Source organism: Oncorhynchus mykiss, chromosome 10, assembly GCF_057628025.1.
Source record: "Oncorhynchus mykiss isolate SJ-2025 chromosome 10, ASM5762802v1, whole genome shotgun sequence".
In the NCBI taxonomy this organism is placed as follows: domain Eukaryota; kingdom Metazoa; phylum Chordata; class Actinopteri; order Salmoniformes; family Salmonidae; genus Oncorhynchus; species Oncorhynchus mykiss.
In genome coordinates, this window is record NC_143031.1 from 86,024,906 (window position 1) to 86,035,911 (window position 11,006).

At 49.2% G+C, this 11,006-nt stretch overlaps 1 protein-coding gene across 1 annotated transcript in view; it reads left to right on the forward strand.

The window, feature by feature from the left end:
* Positions 1 to 8,644: 8,644 nt before the first annotated feature.
* Positions 8,645 to 11,006, forward strand: part of LOC149980667 (TBC1 domain family member 1-like) — a 129,982-nt gene continuing 127,620 nt past the window's right edge. Inside the window, 1 exon segment of the mRNA XM_090188256.1 lies at positions 8,645 to 8,800. The gene's annotated coding sequence lies outside the window, so the exon portion shown is untranslated.

An 11,006-nucleotide genomic window follows, 5' to 3' on the forward strand; every position in this document is an offset into this window, starting at 1 on the left:
TGATGGTAGTGACTTTCCATAATTTAATAACTGTTGTTAATAAAATACTAATAATTAATAAAATAATTAATAATTTATTCACATTAATAAACACTACATGATGGTAGTGACTGTCCAGTACTGTAGATCACTTAATAACCATCATTTATTCACATTACGTTAATAAAATACTAATAATTAATAAAATACTTCAGTTGTTGTGTATATTAGTGCCTTCAGAAAGTATTCACACCTTCCTTTTGACTTTTTACACATTTTGTTACAAAGAGGAAATAAAATGGATTGAGTTGTCATTTTTTCTCAGTCAACAATCTACACAAAAATATTCTCTCAAAAGTGGTAGAGGAAAAAAAATCTGAACATTTATTACAAATGAAAACTACATATAGAACTACACCACTAATATACCTTTGAGTATTAGATACGCATATATCACCCTCCCTCCTTCCTCCCTGAGTCAATACATCCCATTGGCAGGGATTACAGCTGGGAGTCTTCCTGGGTACGTCTCTAGGAGTCATTACAGCTGGGAGTCTTCCTGGGTAAGTCTCTAGGAGTCATTACAGCTGGGAGTCTTCTTGGGTACGTCTCTAGGAGTCATTACAGCTGGGAGTCTTCCTGGGTACGTCTCTAGGAGTCATTACAGCTGGGAGTCTTCCTGGGTACGTCTCTAGGAGTCATTACAGCTGGGAGTCTTTCTGGGTAAGTCTCTAAGAGTCATTACAGCTGGGAGTCTTCCTGGGTACGTCTCTAAGAGTCATTACAGCTGGGAGTCTTCTAGGGTAAGTCTCTAAGAGTCATTACAGCTGGGAGTCTTCCTGGGTACGTCTCTAAGAGTCATTACAGCTGGGAGTCTTCCTGGGTAAGTCTCTAAGAGTCATTACAGCTGATTAGAGTCTTCCTGGGTAAGTCTCTAGGAGTCATTACAGCTGGGAGTCTTCTTGGGTACGTCTCTAGGAGTCATTACAGCTGGGAGTCTTCCTGGGTACGTCTCTAGGAGTCATTACAGCTGGGAGTCTTCCTGGGTACGTCTCTAGGAGTCATTACAGCTGGGAGTCTTTCTGGGTAAGTCTCTAAGAGTCATTACAGCTGGGAGTCTTCCTGGGTACGTCTCTAAGAGTCATTACAGCTGGGAGTCTTCTAGGGTAAGTCTCTAAGAGTCATTACAGCTGGGAGTCTTCCTGGGTACGTCTCTAAGAGTCATTACAGCTGGGAGTCTTCCTGGGTAAGTCTCTAAGAGTCATTACAGCTGATTAGAGTCTTCCTGGGTAAGTCTCTAGGAGTCATTACAGCTGGGAGTCTTCCTGGGTAAGTCTCTAGGAGTCATTACAGCTGGGAGTCTTCCTGGGTAAGTCTCTAGGAGTCATTACAGCTGGGAGTCTTCTTGGGTAAGTCTCTAGGAGTCATTACAGTTGGGAGTCTTCTTGGGTAAGTCTCTAGGAGTCATTACAGCCGGGAGTCTTCCTGGGTAAGTCTCTATGAGTCATTACAGCTGGGAGTCTTCCTGGGTAAGTCTCTAGGAGTCATTACAGCTGGGAGTCTTCCTGGGTAAGTCTCTAAGAGTCATTACAGCTGGGAGTCTTCCTGGGTAAGTCTCTAAGATTCATTACAGCTGGGAGTCTTCTTGGGTAAGTCTCTAGGAGTCATTACCCTGGGAGTCTTCTTTTGTAAGTCTCTAGGAGTCATTACAGCTGGGAGTCTTCCTGAGTAAGTCTCTAAGAGTGACTACAGCAGATTAGTCTTTCTGGGTAAGTCTCTAAGAGTCATTACAGCTGGGAGTCTTTCTGGGTAAGTCTCTAATAGTCATTACAGCTGTGAGTCTTCCTGGGTAAGTCTCTAAGAGTCATTACAGCTGGGAGTCTTCTTGGGTAAGTCTCTAAGAGTCATTACAACTGGGAGCCTTCCTGGGTAAGTCTCTAGGAGTCTTTCTGGGTAAGTCTCTAGGAGTCATTACAGCAGATTAGAGCCGCCCTTTGACCTCTTTCATCAATGACCCGTTTTCAACCACTGGTCCTGACCGTTGGCTGGATGTCCTTTGGGTGGGGGACCATTCTTGATTCACACGGGAAAATCGTAGCATGTCTTGGGGGTATGCTAACCTCCCCTGTTATTGTAATGGTGAGAGGTTAGCATGTTTTGGGGGTATGCTAACCTCCCCTGTTATTGTAATGGTGAGAGGTTAGCATGTCTTGGGGGTATGCTAACCTCCTGTGTTATTGTAATGGTGAGAGGTTAGCATGTCTTGGGGGTATGCTAACCTCCTGTGTTATTGTAATGGTGAGAGGTTAGCATGTTTTGGGGGTATGCTAACCTCCTGTGTTATTGTAATGGTGAGAGGTTAGCATGTCTTGGGGGTATGCTAACCTCCTGTGTTATTGTAATGGTGAGAGGTTAGCATGTCTTGGGGGTATGCTAACCTCCTGTGTTATTGTAATGGTGAGAGGTTAGCATGTTTTGGGGGTATGCTAACCTCCTGTGTTATTGTAATGGTGAGAGGTTAGCATGTCTTGGGGGTATGCTAACCTCCTGTGTTATTGTAATGGTGAGAGGTTAGCATGTTTTGGGGGTATGCTAACCTCCCCTGTTATTGTAATGGTGAGAGGTTAGCATGTCTTGGGGGTATGCTAACCTCCTGTGTTATTGTAATGGTGAGAGGTTAGCATGTTTTGGGGGTATGCTAACCTCCTGTGTTATTATAATGGTGAGAGGTTAGAATGTATTGAGGGTATGACATTTGTGCATCTGTAACTCTCTCACTCATCATTATTCTTGACACACTCAAACCAGTAAGCCTGGCACCTCGTTCAAAGGTACTTAAATATTTTGTCTAGCCCATTCACCCTCTAAATGGCAAAACATACTGTCTCAAAATCCTTCTTTAACCTGTCTCCTCCCCTTCATCTACACTGATTGAAGTGGATTTAACAGGTGACATCAATAAGGGATCATATCTTTCACCTGGATTCACCTGGGCAGTCTGTCATTACTAATGTTTTGTCCACCCAGTGTATTCTCAGGTAGAGATACCTCAGGAAGCAGCCAGTCTGTGTCATGGGAGAGAGCAGGTGTTCCTAATGGTTTGTCCACCCAGTGTATTCTCAGGTAGAGATACCTCAGGAAGCAGCTGTTCTCTATTTCTCTCCACCGAGCGTTCTTCTGTCTCTTCTCTCCAATGTAATGTAGCAGGCATAAAATAAACACACAAACCGGACAAGGAGGCGCGCAATGGATTATGGTCATTGTAGTTAATTACCACCTTTTTCCTGCACTGCACTATGTAGACTATTGGTCCGTTGGAAACTACAACTCCCTAGTTGCACAGTTCAGGATGGATCTGATTTATCTCTAGAGAAACTACAACTCCCTACTACATCACACAGTTCAGTCTGGATCTGATTTATCTCTAGAGTAACTACAACTCCCTACTACATCACACAGTTCAGTCTGGATCTGATTTATCTCTAGAGAAACTACAACTCCCTACTACATCACACAGTTCAGGCTGGATCCGATTTATCTCTAGAGAAACTACAACTCCCTACTACATCACACAGTTCAGGCTGGATCCGATTTATCTCTAGAGAAACTACAACTCCCTACTACATCATACAGTTCAGTCTGGGTCTGATTTATCTCTAGAGAAACTACAACTCCCTACTACATCACACAGTTCAGTCTGGATCTGATTTATCTCTAGAGAAACTACAACTCCCTACTACATCACACAGTTCAGTCTGGATCTGATTTATCTCTAGAGAAACTACAACTCCCTACTACATCACACAGTTCAGTCTGGATCTGATTTATCTCTAGAGAAACGAGCATTGAGCTCACAGAAAAACAGAAATGGAATTAAAATAATTGAACAAATTCAGTCAATTAGATGTTTAATAAAAACTACATGTAAATGAATCACTCAGCACAACCAACAACATTGCAGACGTTCAATTACACACTAGACACCTGGGGAGTGTTGGTCAGAGACCAGGTCATCTACTCCCCTAGACACCTGAGGAGTGTTGGTCAGAGACCAGGTCATCTACTCCCCTAGACACCTGGGGAGTGTTGGTCAGAGACCAGGTCATCTACTCCCCTAGACACCTGGGGAGTGTTGGTCAGAGACCAGGTCATCTACTCCCTTAGACACCTGGGGAGTGTTGGTCAGAGACCAGGTCATCTACTCCCCTAGACACCTGGGGAGTGTTGGTCAGAGACCAGGTCATCTACTCCCCTAGACACCTGGGGAGTGTTGGTCAGAGACCAGGTCATCTACTCCCCTAGACACCTGAGGAGTGTTGGTCAGAGACCAGGTCATCTACTCCCCTAGACACCTGGGGAGTGTTGGTCAGAGACCAGGTCATCTACTCCCCTAGACACCTGGGGAGTGTTGGTCAGAGACCAGGTCATCTACTCCCTTAGACACCTGGGGAGTGTTGGTCAGAGACCAGGTCATCTACTCCCCTAGACACCTGGGGAGTGTTGGTCAGAGACCAGGTCATCTACTCCCTTAGACACCTGGGGAGTGTTGGTCAGAGACCAGGTCATCTACTCCCCTAGACACCTGGGGAGTGATGGTCAGAGACCAGGTCATCTACTCCCCTAGACACCTGGGGAGTGTTGGTCAGAGACCAGGTCATCTACTCCCCTAGACACCTGGGGAGTGTTGGTCAGAGACCAGGTCATCTACTCCCCTAGACACCTGGGGAGTGTTGGTCAGAGACCAGGTCATCTACTCCCCTAGACACCTGGGGAGTGTTGGTCAGAGACCAGGTCATCTACTCCCCTAGACACCTGGGGAGTGTTGGTCAGAGACCAGGTCATCTACTCCCTTAGACACCTGGGGAGTGTTGGTCAGAGACCAGGTCATCTACTCCCCTAGACACCTGGGGAGTGTTGGTCAGAGACCAGGTCATCTACTCCCCTAGACACCTGGGGAGTGTTGGTCAGAGACCAGGTCATCTACTCCCTTAGACACCTGGGGAGTGTTGGTCAGAGACCAGGTCATCTACTCCCCTAGACACCTGGGGAGTGTTGGTCAGAGACCAGGTCATCTACTCCCCTAGACACCTGGGGAGTGTTGGTCAGAGACCAGGTCATCTACTCCCCTAGACACATGGGGAGTGTTGGTCAGAGACCAGGTCATCTACTCCCCTAGACACCTGGGGAGTGTTGGTCAGAGACCAGGTCATCTACTCCCCTAGACACCTGGGGAGTGTTGGTCAGAGACCAGGTCATCTACTCCCCTAGACACCTGGGGAGTGTTGGTCAGAGACCAGGTCATCTACTCCCCTAGACACCTGGGGAGTGTTGGTCAGAGACCAGGTCATCTACTCCCCTAGACACCTGGGGAGTGTTGGTCAGAGACCAGGTCATCTACTCCCCTAGACACCTGGGGAGTGTTGGTCAAAGACCAGGTCATCTACTCCCTTAGACACCTGGGGAGTGTTGGTCAGAGACCAGGTCATCTACTCCCCTAGACACCTGGGGAGTGTTGGTCAGAGACCAGGTCATCTACTCCCCTAGACACCTGGGGAGTGTTGGTCAGAGACCAGGTCATCTACTCCCCTAGACACCTGGGGAGTGTTGGTCAGAGACCAGGTCATCTACTCCCCTAGACACCTGGGGAGTGTTGGTCAGAGACCAGGTCATCTACTCCCCTAGACACCTGGGGAGTGTTGGTCAGAGACCAGGTCATCTACTCCCCTAGACACCTGGGGAGTGTTGGTCAGAGACCAGGTCATCTACTCCCCTAGACACCTGGGGAGTGTTGGTCAGAGACCAGGTCATCTACTCCCCTAGACACCTGGGGAGTGTTGGTGAGAGACCAGGTCATCTACTCCCCTAGACACCTGGGGAGTGTTGGTCAGAGACCAGGTCATCTACTCCCCTAGACACCTGGGGAGTGTTGGTCAGAGACCAGGTCATCTACTCCCCTAGACACCTGGGGAGTGATGGTCAGAGACCAGGTCATCTACTCCCCTAGACACCTGGGGAGTGTTGGTCAGAGACCAGGTCATCTACTCCCCTAGACACCTGGGGAGTGTTGGTCAGAGACCAGGTCATCTACTCCCTTAGACACCTGGGGAGTGTTGGTCAGAGACCAGGTCATCTACTCCCCTAGACACCTGGGGAGTGTTGGTCAGAGACCAGGTCATCTACTCCCTTAGACACCTGGGGAGTGTTGGTCAGAGACCAGGTCATCTACTCCCCTAGACACCTGGGGAGTGTTGGTCAGAGACCAGGTCATCTACTCCCTTAGACACCTGGGGAGTGTTGGTCAGAGACCAGGTCATCTACTCCCTTAGACACCTGGGGAGTGTTGGTCAGAGACCAGGTCATCTACTCCCCTAGACACCTGGGGAGTGTTGGTCAGAGACCAGGTCATCTACTCCCCTAGACACCTGGGGAGTGTTGGTCAGAGACCAGGTCATCTACTCCCCTAGACACATGGGGAGTGTTGGTCAGAGACCAGGTCATCTACTCCCCTAGACACCTGGGGAGTGTTGGTCAGAGACCAGGTCATCTACTCCCCTAGACACCTGGGGAGTGTTGGTCAGAGACCAGGTCATCTACTCCCCTAGACACCTGGGGAGTGTTGGTCAGAGACCAGGTCATCTACTCCCCTAGACACCTGGGGAGTGTTGGTCAGAGACCAGGTCATCTACTCCCCTAGACACCTGGGGAGTGTTGGTCAGAGACCAGGTCATCTACTCCCCTAGACACCTGGGGAGTGTTGGTCAAAGACCAGGTCATCTACTCCCTTAGACACCTGGGGAGTGTTGGTCAGAGACCAGGTCATCTACTCCCCTAGACACCTGGGGAGTGTTGGTCAGAGACCAGGTCATCTACTCCCCTAGACACCTGGGGAGTGTTGGTCAGAGACCAGGTCATCTACTCCCCTAGACACCTGGGGAGTGTTGGTCAGAGACCAGGTCATCTACTCCCCTAGACACCTGGGGAGTGTTGGTCAGAGACCAGGTCATCTACTCCCCTAGACACCTGGGGAGTGTTGGTCAGAGACCAGGTCATCTACTCCCCTAGACACCTGGGGAGTGTTGGTCAGAGACCAGGTCATCTACTCCCCTAGACACCTGGGGAGTGTTGGTCAGAGACCAGGTCATCTACTCCCCTAGACACCTGGGGAGTGTTGGTGAGAGACCAGGTCATCTACTCCCCTAGACACCTGGGGAGTGTTGGTCAGAGACCAGGTCATCTACTCCCCTAGACACCTGGGGAGTGTTGGTCAGAGACCAGGTCATCTACTCCCCTAGACACCTGGGGAGTGATGGTCAGAGACCAGGTCATCTACTCCCCTAGACACCTGGGGAGTGTTGGTCAGAGACCAGGTCATCTACTCCCCTAGACACCTGGGGAGTGTTGGTCAGAGACCAGGTCATCTACTCCCTTAGACACCTGGGGAGTGTTGGTCAGAGACCAGGTCATCTACTCCCCTAGACACCTGGGGAGTGTTGGTCAGAGACCAGGTCATCTACTCCCTTAGACACCTGGGGAGTGTTGGTCAGAGACCAGGTCATCTACTCCCCTAGACACCTGGGGAGTGTTGGTCAGAGACCAGGTCATCTACTCCCTTAGACACCTGGGGAGTGTTGGTCAGAGACCAGGTCATCTACTCCCTTAGACACCTGGGGAGTGTTGGTCAGAGACCAGGTCATCTACTCCCCTAGACACCTGGGGAGTGTTGGTCAGAGACCAGGTCATCTACTCCCCTAGACACCTGGGGAGTGTTGGTCAGAGACCAGGTCATCTACTCCCCTAGACAATCATCTCTCATTCCTCTCTAAATGTGGGCACTTGTTCACTTCCTTGTCCTCTTTATGGCAGAATGTTAAAATGAGGAGGCAACAAGACACGATGACACTTTTTTTTTAAATGCACCGACTTGGTGGAACGCCCCCCATATCGATGAATATATTATGTCAGAGGACGTGTTGTTTCGGGTGAGCCTACGCTACCCTATAACCAAAACCACACGGTCCCTACATGAAAGACCTGTTGGTCAGAGACCTGGTCATTGGCTGAATATCCCTAGACACACACACACATACACATACATGAAAGACCGCTGTAAAGAAACCTCAAACTAAGGTGGATTGCATTTTGCACCTGTTTCCCTTTTTAAAGAACCGAAAGTTGCTAACGCTTCGAACACACCGACAGTGTCATTGGCATTTTTCGTTCATTTCCTATTGAAACCGCTGCGTTTGGATTTATCGAACGTCTGCGTCAAACTGTATTTCAGTAAACGGCTGGACAGAAATGGAAGCAGAAAGTGAATGTTTAAACTTTTTGTTGCGTATTTATCCAGATTAACACTTCCGTTTTGGGCTTGCGTGCGTTATGAAGAGCATGGCGACCGCAACGTCAGGGTTGTGGGTTCGAATCCCACGGGGGGGGGGGGGGGGCAATAATGAAAAATGTATGAACTCACTAGTCTGGATAAGAGCATCTGATCGATTTTGTAAAAAGATCAAGAATATGATCACTTTTTAAGCCTACTCTGCACTTGTTTAGAGATACGAGCGAGGCAAAAAGTAGATAGAAAGAAAGAGGCAGCGGTCGTCCTGCGTTCTATTTATATCTCCCGTCCAGGGGAGTGGCAGACCTTCCAAACTGACAGAATATCGTGTGTGTGTGTGTGTGAGAGAGAGAGAGAGAGACTGTCACCAAACAGATCGACTGAGTTTGGTAGCCTTACTGCACGGACCACATACACACTCTCCACAATGCCGCATCGGCCCAGCACGTCACCTACATCGAGCTAACCAAGTGCCGAGAAAAGGTGAGAATGGCACCGGCTAAGTGTCGGTTCGTTACAGAGATCATTGTGGAAGTCCGGAAGATGTTGATAGAAGGACTTCTTCATCTGATATGATCTTTATTTTACTGACGTCGGAACTTATTAACGCGCGACACGGTGCGTAAATTTATCCCGATCGTGCGTAAAATGATATTGTTGATTCGTTTTTTTCTCCCGACGCGTTCCGCTTGGGTTTTATTGATGTCTGTTTGTATACAGTTAGAATGTCATATTTATTTGTATTTCATTGTTTATCTGATAGGTAGGCAGCATCATTCCATAGAACATTTGGTAAATTCACTATTTCCTGATAACATCGCGGTTTGGACATTCGCGCCTCATCTCTCTTTTTAACAGACCACTATATTGCAGTTTATAACGCTTATTCCATCTGTCTGATTTTGAAACAATGAAACCATAAAATTAGTATAGTTGGAACAGTCAGCTGACATTTAGGGAGAGAACTATTCCCGACAAGGCCCCCCCACCGGCACGTCTGGGAGCGCGTCCAGAATGGCTCCTGGTCAAAAGTAGTTCACTAGATAGGGAGTAGGGGGTGTAGGGAGGGAGTAAGGGGGCAGTAGGGGGAGTAGGGAGGGAGTAAGGGGGCAGTAGGGGGAGTAGGGAGGGAGTAGGGAGGGAGTAAGGGGGCAGTAGGGGGAGTAGGGAGGGAGTAAGGGGGCAGTAGGGGGAGTAGGGAGGGAGTAGGGAGGGAGTAAGGGGGCAGTAGGGGGAGTAGGGAGGGAGTAGGGGGAGTAGGGAGGAGTAGGGAGGGTGTAGGGAGGAGTAGGGAGGGAGTAAGGGGGCAGTAGGGGGAGTAGGGAGGGAGTAGGGGGAGTAGGGAGGGAGTAGGGAGGGAGTAAGGGGGCAGTAGGGGGAGTAGGGAGGGAGTAGGGAGGGAGTAAGGGGGCAGTAGGGGGAGTAGGGAGGGAGTAGGGGGGCAGTAGGGGGAGTAGGGAGGGTGTAGGGAGGAGTAGGGAGGGAGTAAGGGGGGAGTAGGGGGAGTAGGGAGGGAGTAAGGGGGGAGTAGGGAGGGTGTAGGGAGGAGTAGGGAGGGAGTAAGGGGGGAGTAGGGAGGGAGTAAGGGAGGAGTAGGGGGGGAGTAGAGGGGGAGTAGGGAGGGAGTAGGGAGGGAGTAAGGGAGGAGTAGTGGGAGTAGAGGGGGAGTAGGGAGGGTGTAGGGAGGAGTAGGGAGGGAGTAGGGGGGGAGTAAAGGGGCAGTAGGGGGCCATTTGCTGCGTAACCTTGGTGTTGCTGTAGAACAAGGTTGAACTTGAGGGAGACCTCCAAGGAGTCCAAATGTCACCTTGTTTCCTATGTGCAGCTGAGCAGGACACACACACACACACACACACACACACACACACACACACACACACACACACACACACACACACACACACACACACACACACACACACACACACACAGTGTATTATTGGTTATTTCACCTTGTAGAAGTTGGTAGTGAAGTAGGCATTGTACCTGTGTAGAAGTTGGTAGTGAAGTAGGCCTTGTACCTGTGTAGAGGTTGGTAGTGAAGTAGGCCTTGTACCTGTGTAGAGGTTGGTAGTGAAGTAGGCCTTGTAGAGGTTGGTAGTGAAGTAGGCCTTGTACCTGTGTAGAGGTTGGTAGTGAAGTAGGCCTTGTACCTCTGTAGAGATTGGTAGTGAAGTAGGCCTTGTACCTGTATAGAGGTTGGTAGTGAAGTAGACCTTGTACCTGTGTAGAGGTTGGTAGTGAAGTAGGCCTTGTACCTGTGTAGAAGTTGGTAGTGAAGTAGGCCTTGTAGAGGTTGGTAGTGAAGTAGGCCTTGTAGAGGTTGGTAGTGAACTAGGCCTTGTACCTGTGTAGAGGTTGGTAGTGAAGTAGGCCTTGTACCTGTGTAGAAGTTGGTAGTGAAGTAGGCCTTGTACCTGTGTAGAAGTTGGTAGTGAGGTAGGCCTTGTACCTGTGTAGAATTTGGTAGTGATGTAGGCCTTGTAGAGGTTGGTAGTGAAGTAGGCCTTGTACCTGTGTAGAGGTTGGTAGTGAACTAGGCCTTGTACCTGTGTAGAGGTTGGTAGTGAAGTAGGCCTTGTACCTGTGTAGAGGTTGGTAGTGAAGTAGGCCTTGTACCTGTATAGAGGTTGGTAGTGAAGTAGGCCTTGTAGAGGTTGGTAGTGAAGTAGGCCTTGTACCTGTGTAG